Consider the following 8,771-nt stretch of genomic DNA (forward strand, 5'->3'; position numbering starts at 1 on the left):
CCTTATCCCGGTTGTGACGTTGTACTATAGTTTTGTAAGATGTACCATTGAGAGAAACGGGATAAAAGAATACATGGGATCTCTGCTTTAATTTTTACAACTGCTTGTGTGTTTATAATTATCAAATAAAGATTTAATTTGGAAACAACATATTCCTGGTTGATATTCCAGATTTGGAGTTGCCTTTCCTGCTTATAGAGCCTTGGCCAACACTTCAACGCAAAGGCTTACTGAGCATTCGATCCACTGACGTGGGATCAAGCATAGCCTGGTCTTGAACCTTGGGCCTCACTGTTTCACAAAGGAGGTGTAGAATGGGCACATGACCATGGTATCCCCCAGTTCTATCTCAAACCCGGATGCTGCTGGCATGATAGATTGGTGGCATGGCTGCTTAAAGATGCAGCTGAGACACCAACATGGAGTTGATATCCTGCAAAGTGGGGGTGTTGTGCTCTAGGATGTGGTCTCATCCTAATCAACGACCTTTATATGGTACTGTGTCTCCAACAGGCAGAGTACACAGCCCCGAGAACCAATAGGCAGACCCACTCACTATCACTCCATTGACCTTCTGGAGAAATTTGTGCTTCCTGCCCATGCACCTTTAGAGTCTGGGGGTCTAGAGGCCATGGTTCCCAAAAAGAGAATGCTTCTACCAGGAGGAGGTGTAGTCGGAGTTCCAGTAAGCTCGAAGCCATGGCTGCTGCCTGGTCATTTCGGGATCCTCATGTCAAGAGACCAGCAGACAGGGAAAGGATCACCACTCTGGCCAAGGTGATTGGCGCTGATCATCAGGATGTTAGATAGCCTGTGTTACCCTGTGGAGACAAGCAATATCATGTCATCCACTGGGGCATCTCCTGATACTTCCCCTCCCGATTATGAAGATAAAGATAAACGTGCAGCAGCCTTGATCTGAGAAGGGCATGATGGCCCACTGCTCAGATCCTTTAGAGATGAGGGCCTGGGTCGCTCCAGCAGGCAGCCGCTGTTCGAGTGGCTCCGGAACAGCGGAGGTGCCAGCCAAGGATGGAAGGGCTCCAGAATGGGTAGTTCAGGAGGGAGATGATAAGCATTGGCTGTGGCCTGAAGACTAGCTGCAGTAGTGATGACAGAGGTTGGGGTGGCTAGTTCATTCCACTAACCTTTCATAAGTTTGCCAAGCAAGCAGATCAACCTGCAGAAGCTGTTCCCAGATGGAGCGGATTTGAATGGCGCAAGAGTGGTTTGTAGTGGATACTGCTGTGCTGTACCACCCACTGGGATGCGCCATGCAGGTCCTCTCTTTAGGACTAAGACACATTTTCCCTCAGTATCCAGAAGAGTTCCCTGCTGATGGGTAATGTCAGCTGAAGGGAGCTTCCTTGGCTCACTTCTAAGTCCTTCCCTCCCAGTTAGGGGCAGCCCACACCCCAAAACCAGTCAATGTGGGGCTACAAAGCCCTGGCTAGTACTTCAGTTTGGGACATCTCTGAGAAGCATCTCAGAATTAACTTGTTCAAAACCTAACTCTTGGAGTCCTTCCTAAACCTCTCACCTTTTTCTGCTTTTCAGTAAATGCCAATTCCATCCTTCTAGTTGTCCAGTCCAAAACCTGGGGGTTTTTCCCTGACGCCTCTCTTTCTCTGGTTACCTGGACATCTCATATACCAGCAAATCTTATTGGCTCTATCGTCCATGTCCACGGTTTGACCACTTCTCAGCACCACCACTGCTCACCCTCTGGTCCTGTTCCATGTAAACTCTCACCCAGAACTCACTGTAGCCTCCTCACTGGCCCACCTGCTTCTCTGCTGGCCTCCTGTCTGTTCCATGCAAGCAACCAAGTGATCTATTAAGAGCTAAGTCAGATCATGTCACTCCCCTAACAAATTCTTCTAGGGGTTTCTCATCACTCTCGAACAACAAGCTAAAATCTTTACAACAGCCTGCAAAGCCCTATGTGATCTGGCCCTGTGCCACCTGTGTGACTCCTCTCCTGCCACTCTGTCCCTCCCTGCCCTGCTCCAGCCTTTGGCCTCCAGGTGGTTCCTCAAGCACCTCAAGCACCCTGATGATACTCCTGCCACGGGGTCTCTTCTTGCCTCTCCTCCTGCCTGGAATGCCATTCTCCCAGATGGCCACATGGCTCCACCTCTCACTTTCTTTGGGGCTCTGCTCCAATGTCACCTCACAGATGTGTTTCCTGACCATCTTATATATATTAGAAAACTCCATTCCCACCTTATCAGCTGCTCTCCCTACCCATTTTGCTTACTATATTTCCCTGAAAATAAGACCTACCTGGACCAACAGCTCTAATGCATCTTTTGGAGCAAAAATTAATATAAGACCGTCTTATTTTACCATAATATAAGACTGAGTATATAATCTAATCTAATCTAATATAATTAATATAATATAATATCAGACTAGGTCTTATATTAATTTTTAGCTCCAAAAGATGCTGGAGCTAGAAAAATTAGAGCTGATGGTCCAGCTAGGTCTTATTTTCGGGGAAAGACGGTAGCACTTGTCACCTGACATAGTTTTTTGATTGCTTGTCTGTTTCCCTCCACGAGGAGGTAAGCTACAGGGACTTTGGGACTTTGTGTTTTTTGTTCTTTGCACTCTTATCTTCAGTTCCTATTACAAGGCTTGACGTGTAGTAGATACTCAAAAAAATGTTTGTTGGATAAACCAATAAAGTTTCAGGGACTTCATAATTTATGCTTTCACACTGCCCACCTCCACTTCAAAATGGCTATATCCTGAAATGCAAATACACTGAGACCACCACAGGAATACCCAAAGTCATGTGTAACCCGCACTCTCACTGATCCAGTAAAACCTGAGGGGGAAAAAGGCCTCTTCAGTTGTGAGTTCACTGTCTTGAACCATGTTGACTGCAGTGGGATTCAAAGGTTCAGAAAGAAGGAAGAGCCCTGAGCCTGCTAAAATGGCTCCTGGCTGCCTCCAGAGCCACCAGATTCATTAGGCACAACACCAGGCCCCACAATACTTTTAGGGACCCACAAAAATATTTTAATTTCATTAAAATCAGAAGAAAAAGAATAATAATAATAATAAATACACGATAATAAATCCATCTTGGATTATATTCATCTTTATACTAATGCAGTCACAAGATGGAATTTTTAATATTTTTCCAGGAAGGCAAAAGGGACCCGTGAAAGTCATAATGGGGTCCTGCCTAGCACAGCTCACCTGGAAGGGTCTCCCAGCAGGGCACAGGGAGACGTAGAAGAACCAATGTCCAGCATGCTTTCTCATTTGTCACCCTAGCCCAGCCTTTTAGTCCCATGCTACAAAGGGAAACCGAAGCCCTGAAAAGTTAAATGATTTTGCCAGGGCCATTGAGAGAGTAAGTGGCTACGCCAAGATTTGAGCCTAGGATATCGGAGCCCAAGCCACAGGTTAGCTTACTGCATTGCAGCTGCCAAATGGTGCCTGCACAGATAAGCAGTTAGACGCTTTTCTCAGATCTGCCCCTGCCTGCCAAAGGCTGCCCCACACTGGGTCCTGCCCCCCTGAGTCACCCCAGCTCCACCCTGCCCTTCAAGAGCCCAAATTCCTCTCTTCTATCTCATTTCCAAAGCCAGGCCCCTGCCGCACCCCTAGCTCTTGGTCTCAATCATGAAACTTGCAGAAATAGGGTCAAGTGGTAATACCCCACCCTATGACTCGGCAGGTCTGGCTCCCTCTCCTGTCTGTCAGTCCTTCCAAAGAACAGTAACTTGGTCCTGAGGAAGAAAAGAACAGTCTGGGGGGAACTCGTCCTTATTATTCCCACCACAGGCGGGGTGCTAAGGCCTCCCACCTTGTGCCCACGATGAGGTCTGCAGCGACCATGAGGGCCTCCTCTAGACTCCTAATTTTTCCCAGCGTGAGCTCAGGGGTAAGTACATTCTTTCCTGAGGCCCAAGCAAAAAATCTCTTTCAGTGTCCCCTTCACCTCCTGCCTCTATTTGGTAAGCCCTCAAATAGGAGAAGCTGAGTGGTGTTCGGTATCCAGGAGGAGAGCTACAAAATGTAGCATGGACTTCGGAACCCAAGGGCCTGATTGAATTCCAGCTCTGCGGATAAATAACTTCTCCAAATGTAAATAAAATTGCTAAACACAAAAAGAGAGAGAGAGAACAAACTTTTCCTAAAGTGGTTAGCACAGAATCTGGAATAGAGTTGTGCCAGTAAATGTTAGTGATGCTTTATGCCAAGCATGCCATGGTTTTGTGGTTGTCGTATTTCTGGATTTCTCACTGATTCATTACACATTTGTCGAACACTTACAGTCTTTGGCCACTATGTAAGCACTGGAGACACAATGTAGAACAGAAGAGATCTTTGCCGCTTGAGGATCCTGTACTCTAGCGGGAATTACGGAGAAGTGAACAGTTGACTATAGTATAAGGTGGTAATTGTCCAGCTCTGGATCTCAATCTACGGGGTTGCCATCAGGGAACCAAAAAAATCAGATGGTTAGTCCCAGCAGCCAGAATGATCCTTTTAAAATGTTAAAAGGATGGTCATCTCTGGTAGCTTAAAGATGGGCACAAATTCTTTGACACTTTTCCCACTGACCGGTGAGTTCTATGTCCCTTCCCTTGGAATAACAGTTGGCCCTGTGACTGCTTTTACCAACAGAATATGGTAAAAATGGCACTCTGCCAGTTTCTGGACCCAGGCTGTACAGCTTCTACTTCACTCAGCTGTCATGTCAGAAGTTCAACTATCCATTCAACTCTCCTGAGACTGCCATGCTGTGTGCAAGCCCAAGCTAGTCACATGGAGATACACTCCAGTCACCTCAGCTCAGGAACCAGATATGTGAGGGAAAAACCAGATATGTGAGGGAAAAACCAGATATGTGAGGGAAAACCAGATATGTGAGTGACTCCAGCCCCAGCTAACGGCAACATTTGAGTATGAAGGATTCCAAACAAGGCCCACAACCCCCACACCCCCACACTATGAAAAATAATAATTGATTCTTGTTTGAAGCCATTTGAAAAAAGGTCAGATGGTAGAGAAGCAATTAGCCTTCAAAGATTTAGGTAGTGCATAGGTAAACAACAAGAAACCAAATCGTGTTAGTAAACAAGGCGGACCAGGGCAGATAATAATAATTTGGCCATTTTATATAGTAAAAGGTGTTAACCTAGCTGTTCCTGGCTATTCCATCTAAGAGAGAAGCCCCTGTTGGGGTCCTGGGGATTTAGCCGTAGGAGTTTTCTAAAATAATAATAGATTGTTTTTATCAGGGCTGGCTGTATAGTAAGTGGAGTAGGTTGCCACCTACTTGTGTGTTCTGAGAGAAATGAGAGGGTGCCTCAGTCACATACCAAAATGCTTCCTTACGTCACTGTTCCTGGAAGTCCATTATTAGAAGCAGTCCTTAGGGAGGCTTTTAGCCCTCAGAGTCTTCTTTTAAAGGCATATAGTCCAGAGAGGGATGAGCATTTGCTCTGGCTATTTCTATGCTCAGGTTGCTCTTTGCCACATATTCAAATCCTACCTGTCATTCAGGCCCAGAGCACTTCCTCAATGGAGTGTGTGTGTGTGTGTGCGCCAATTTTAAATAGTTTTATTTAAGACATCGCATTTTCCACTTTACTATACAGTACTTACAAAGCGCATTGTTATTTCCGTGTGCACATATTCCATAGTCAAATATCAATAATTCCCAGCTATATACTATATAGCAGCTCAACTTTAAAACTGCCATGGAATTTGCTACAAATTTGGATTCTTCCATGTTTTGTGAAACAATGCTAAATTTATGCTCAAGTTTAGCTTATTCAACCTCTTCGATGGTGGGCTAGAAAAGGCACCACTAGAGGGAGGGTCTCCACCCCCAGGGAAGCTCCCAGGCATCCCTCTGGTCATGCCTCCTGCACTCTGGTACACCTTGATAATGAAGGGGTTGCATACTTTTTCCAGCTCTTTCTGCTGATGTTCAAATTCTTCCTTCTCTGCAGTCTGATTCTTATCAAGCCAGTTGATGATTTCATGGTACTTGTCAAGCAAGAATCTTCTGTTTGTCCTCATCATTGAGCTGGCCTTGGAGTTTTTCATCTTCAACAGTTGCTTTCATGTTGAGTGTACAGGATTGAAGTGAATTCTTGGAAGATACCTTGTCTCTCTGCTTCTCATCCTCAGCTTTGTACTTCGCAGCTTCCTGAACTATGCGTTCCATGTCTTCCCTCTCATTGGGGATGGTAATCTCATTCTCTTTTCCTGTACTCTTATCTACAGCAGAGACATCGAGGAGGCCATTGGCATCAATAACACAAGTGACTTCACCTGAGGAACACCAGGAGCTGCAGGAGGTGTGCCTGTGAGGTCAAACCTGCTAAGCAAATTGTTACCCTTGGTCATGGCCCGCTCACCTTCATAAACCTGAATGAGCGACCAGGCTGCTTGTCAGCGTAGGCAGTGAAGGTCTGGGCCTGCCGGGTGGGGATGGCAGTATTGTGCTTGATGAGGACAGTCATGACTCCACCAGCAGTTTCAATGCCGAGGGAAAGAGGAGGGACATCCAACAGCAGCAAATCTTGAACATTTTCAGATTTGTCTCCAGAAAGGATGGCTGTCTGGAGGGCTGTACCATAAGCAACAGCCTCGTCAGGGTTGATGCTCTCATTCAACTCTTTTCCATTGAAGAAGTCCTGTAGGAGTTCCTGAATCTTGGGGGTACAGGGAGAACCACCCAACAGGACGATATCATGGATCTGGGACTTGTTGAGCTTCGCATCCCAAAGGGCTTTCTCTACAGGGTCCAGGGTGCCACAGAAAAGGTCAGCATTCAATTCTTTAAATCGGCACGAATGATAGAGGCATAGAAGTCAATTCCTTCGCAGAGTACATCAATCTCAGTACTGGCCTGGGTGCAGGAAAAGAGAGTACGCTTAGATGTTCACAAGCAGTTCAGAGGCGATGGCCAGCCCTCTTGTTCTCACTCATGTCCTTATACTTGTGCTTATACTCTAGCAACTCTGCAATAAAATGGCTGACCATTTGGTTGTCAAACTCTTCTCCACCTAAGTGCATGTCCCCAGCTGCAGATGTGATCTCAAAGATTCCATCTTCAATTGTGAGAATTGGCACATCAAAAATGCTACCTCCCAAGTCAAAAATCAGCACGTTTCTTTCAGCTCCAACCTTTTCGTCTAAGCCATGCGCAATGGCAGCAGCAGTTGGCTCACTGATGAATCTAAGCACATGAGACCAGCAATAGTTCCAGCACTTTTGGTAGCCTGACGCTGAGAGTCATTGAAGTAAGTAGGTATTGTGACAACAGCATTGGTAACACTCTTCCCCAGGTGGGCTTCTGCGATTTCCTTCATCTTTGTCAACACCACAGATGACACTTCTGGAAAGAATTGCTTGTCTCTCCATTACATTCTACTCGGACCTCGGGCCCCCCAGCATCATTCACCACCGTGATGGGCCAATGCTTAATAAAAAACTAAACAACAGCAGCATCAAATCTGCATCCAATGAGGTGTTTGGCATCAAACACCGTGTCGGTGGGGTTCATTGCAACTTGATTCTTTGCAGCATTACCGATCAATCGTTTGGTATCAGTAAAGGCGATATGACTCGGGGTGTTTCAGTTTCCCCAATCATTGGCAATTATTTCCACTTTTCCATGCAGGAAGACACCCACAGAAAAGTAGGTGGTGCTGAGATCAATGCCAATTGCAGGTCCCTTAGACATGGTTGCTTCAGTGTCAGGTTGCCAAGAAGAGAGATCCCAACAGCTGTCCCCATGTCCAATCCTTTGTTCCAGCTTGGCCTGCCCTCGTCTTTGGGCTTTGCCATGCTGGCACAAGCCTTTGACCCAGCAGGTATTGCCTTGTATGGCTCCTTCGTTGAATTCTGTGTGTGTGTGTGTGTGTGTTTCCTATTAATGTGTCTATCAATTATTGTTGCATTACAAACCACCCCAAAACTGACTGATTTAAAATGATTATTTATTCACAACTCTACAACATGGGTTGGGATCAGTTTGGTGATTCTTTTGCTGGTTGGCTTAGTCTCTCATGCAGCTGTAGCCATCTGTAGGCTCAGCTGCGATGGGAGGATCCAAGAGGGCTTCATTCATATATCTGAAGGCTTCATTCATACCTCAGCTGAGGGTGGAACAGCTGGCCCCTCTCTCCAGGGCCTCTCCACGGGGCCTCCTCTTCAGCAGGTTATCCTGGGCTTTCTTATAGCATGGCAGCTGAGTTCCAAAAGAGAGCAGTTCAAGAAGGAGAGCCCCAATGTGCAAACACTTACATGCTCGCTTTATGTTTGTGAATGTCTCATTGGCTAAGGAAGTCACACAGCGAACCCCAGAGTCAATGGGGGAAAGGACTTCAAAAGGGTTTGACTAGTGAGAGGTATGGTTGTTGGCCTTTTTGGGGGGTGGGGGGTGGTCTCCAATGTCTACCACAGTTTATAAACACTTAGATAAGTGATTGCATCTTTTGTTTTATTTTAAAAATTTTCACATTTACCAGCATAGCCTAGACTATATTGGTGGGTGCTCAATAAATATTTGTTGACTGATGAATGGTGATGGTAGTTACCAGCCAGCAAAATTCTGCAGGGTGGGCCTTGCAAGCAAGAGCTAAGTTTGCTCTGTGAAGAAAGCAGAGGCCTGAAAGGAATGGTGATTGAACACCAAATATAAATGGGTGGACTTTAGAGAATTGAACTAATTCCCCACATTGGTTTCAAGACCTGAAAAACGAAGTATGCTCAGCTCAGCACTGTGTTAG

General features: G+C 45.9%; 1 pseudogene across 1 annotated transcript; it reads right to left on the reverse strand.

The window, feature by feature from the left end:
- Positions 1 to 5,797: 5,797 nt before the first annotated feature.
- LOC308487678 (heat shock cognate 71 kDa protein-like) lies at positions 5,798 to 7,723 on the reverse strand (annotated as a pseudogene). The gene has a single exon. The product of its transcript is annotated as a heat shock cognate 71 kDa protein-like (transcript).
- Between the last annotated feature and the right edge of the window lie 1,048 nt (positions 7,724 to 8,771).

The sequence above is a fragment of the Rhinolophus hipposideros genome (genome assembly GCF_964194185.1).
Source record: "Rhinolophus hipposideros genome assembly, chromosome: 19".
NCBI lineage: Eukaryota > Metazoa > Chordata > Mammalia > Chiroptera > Rhinolophidae > Rhinolophus > Rhinolophus hipposideros.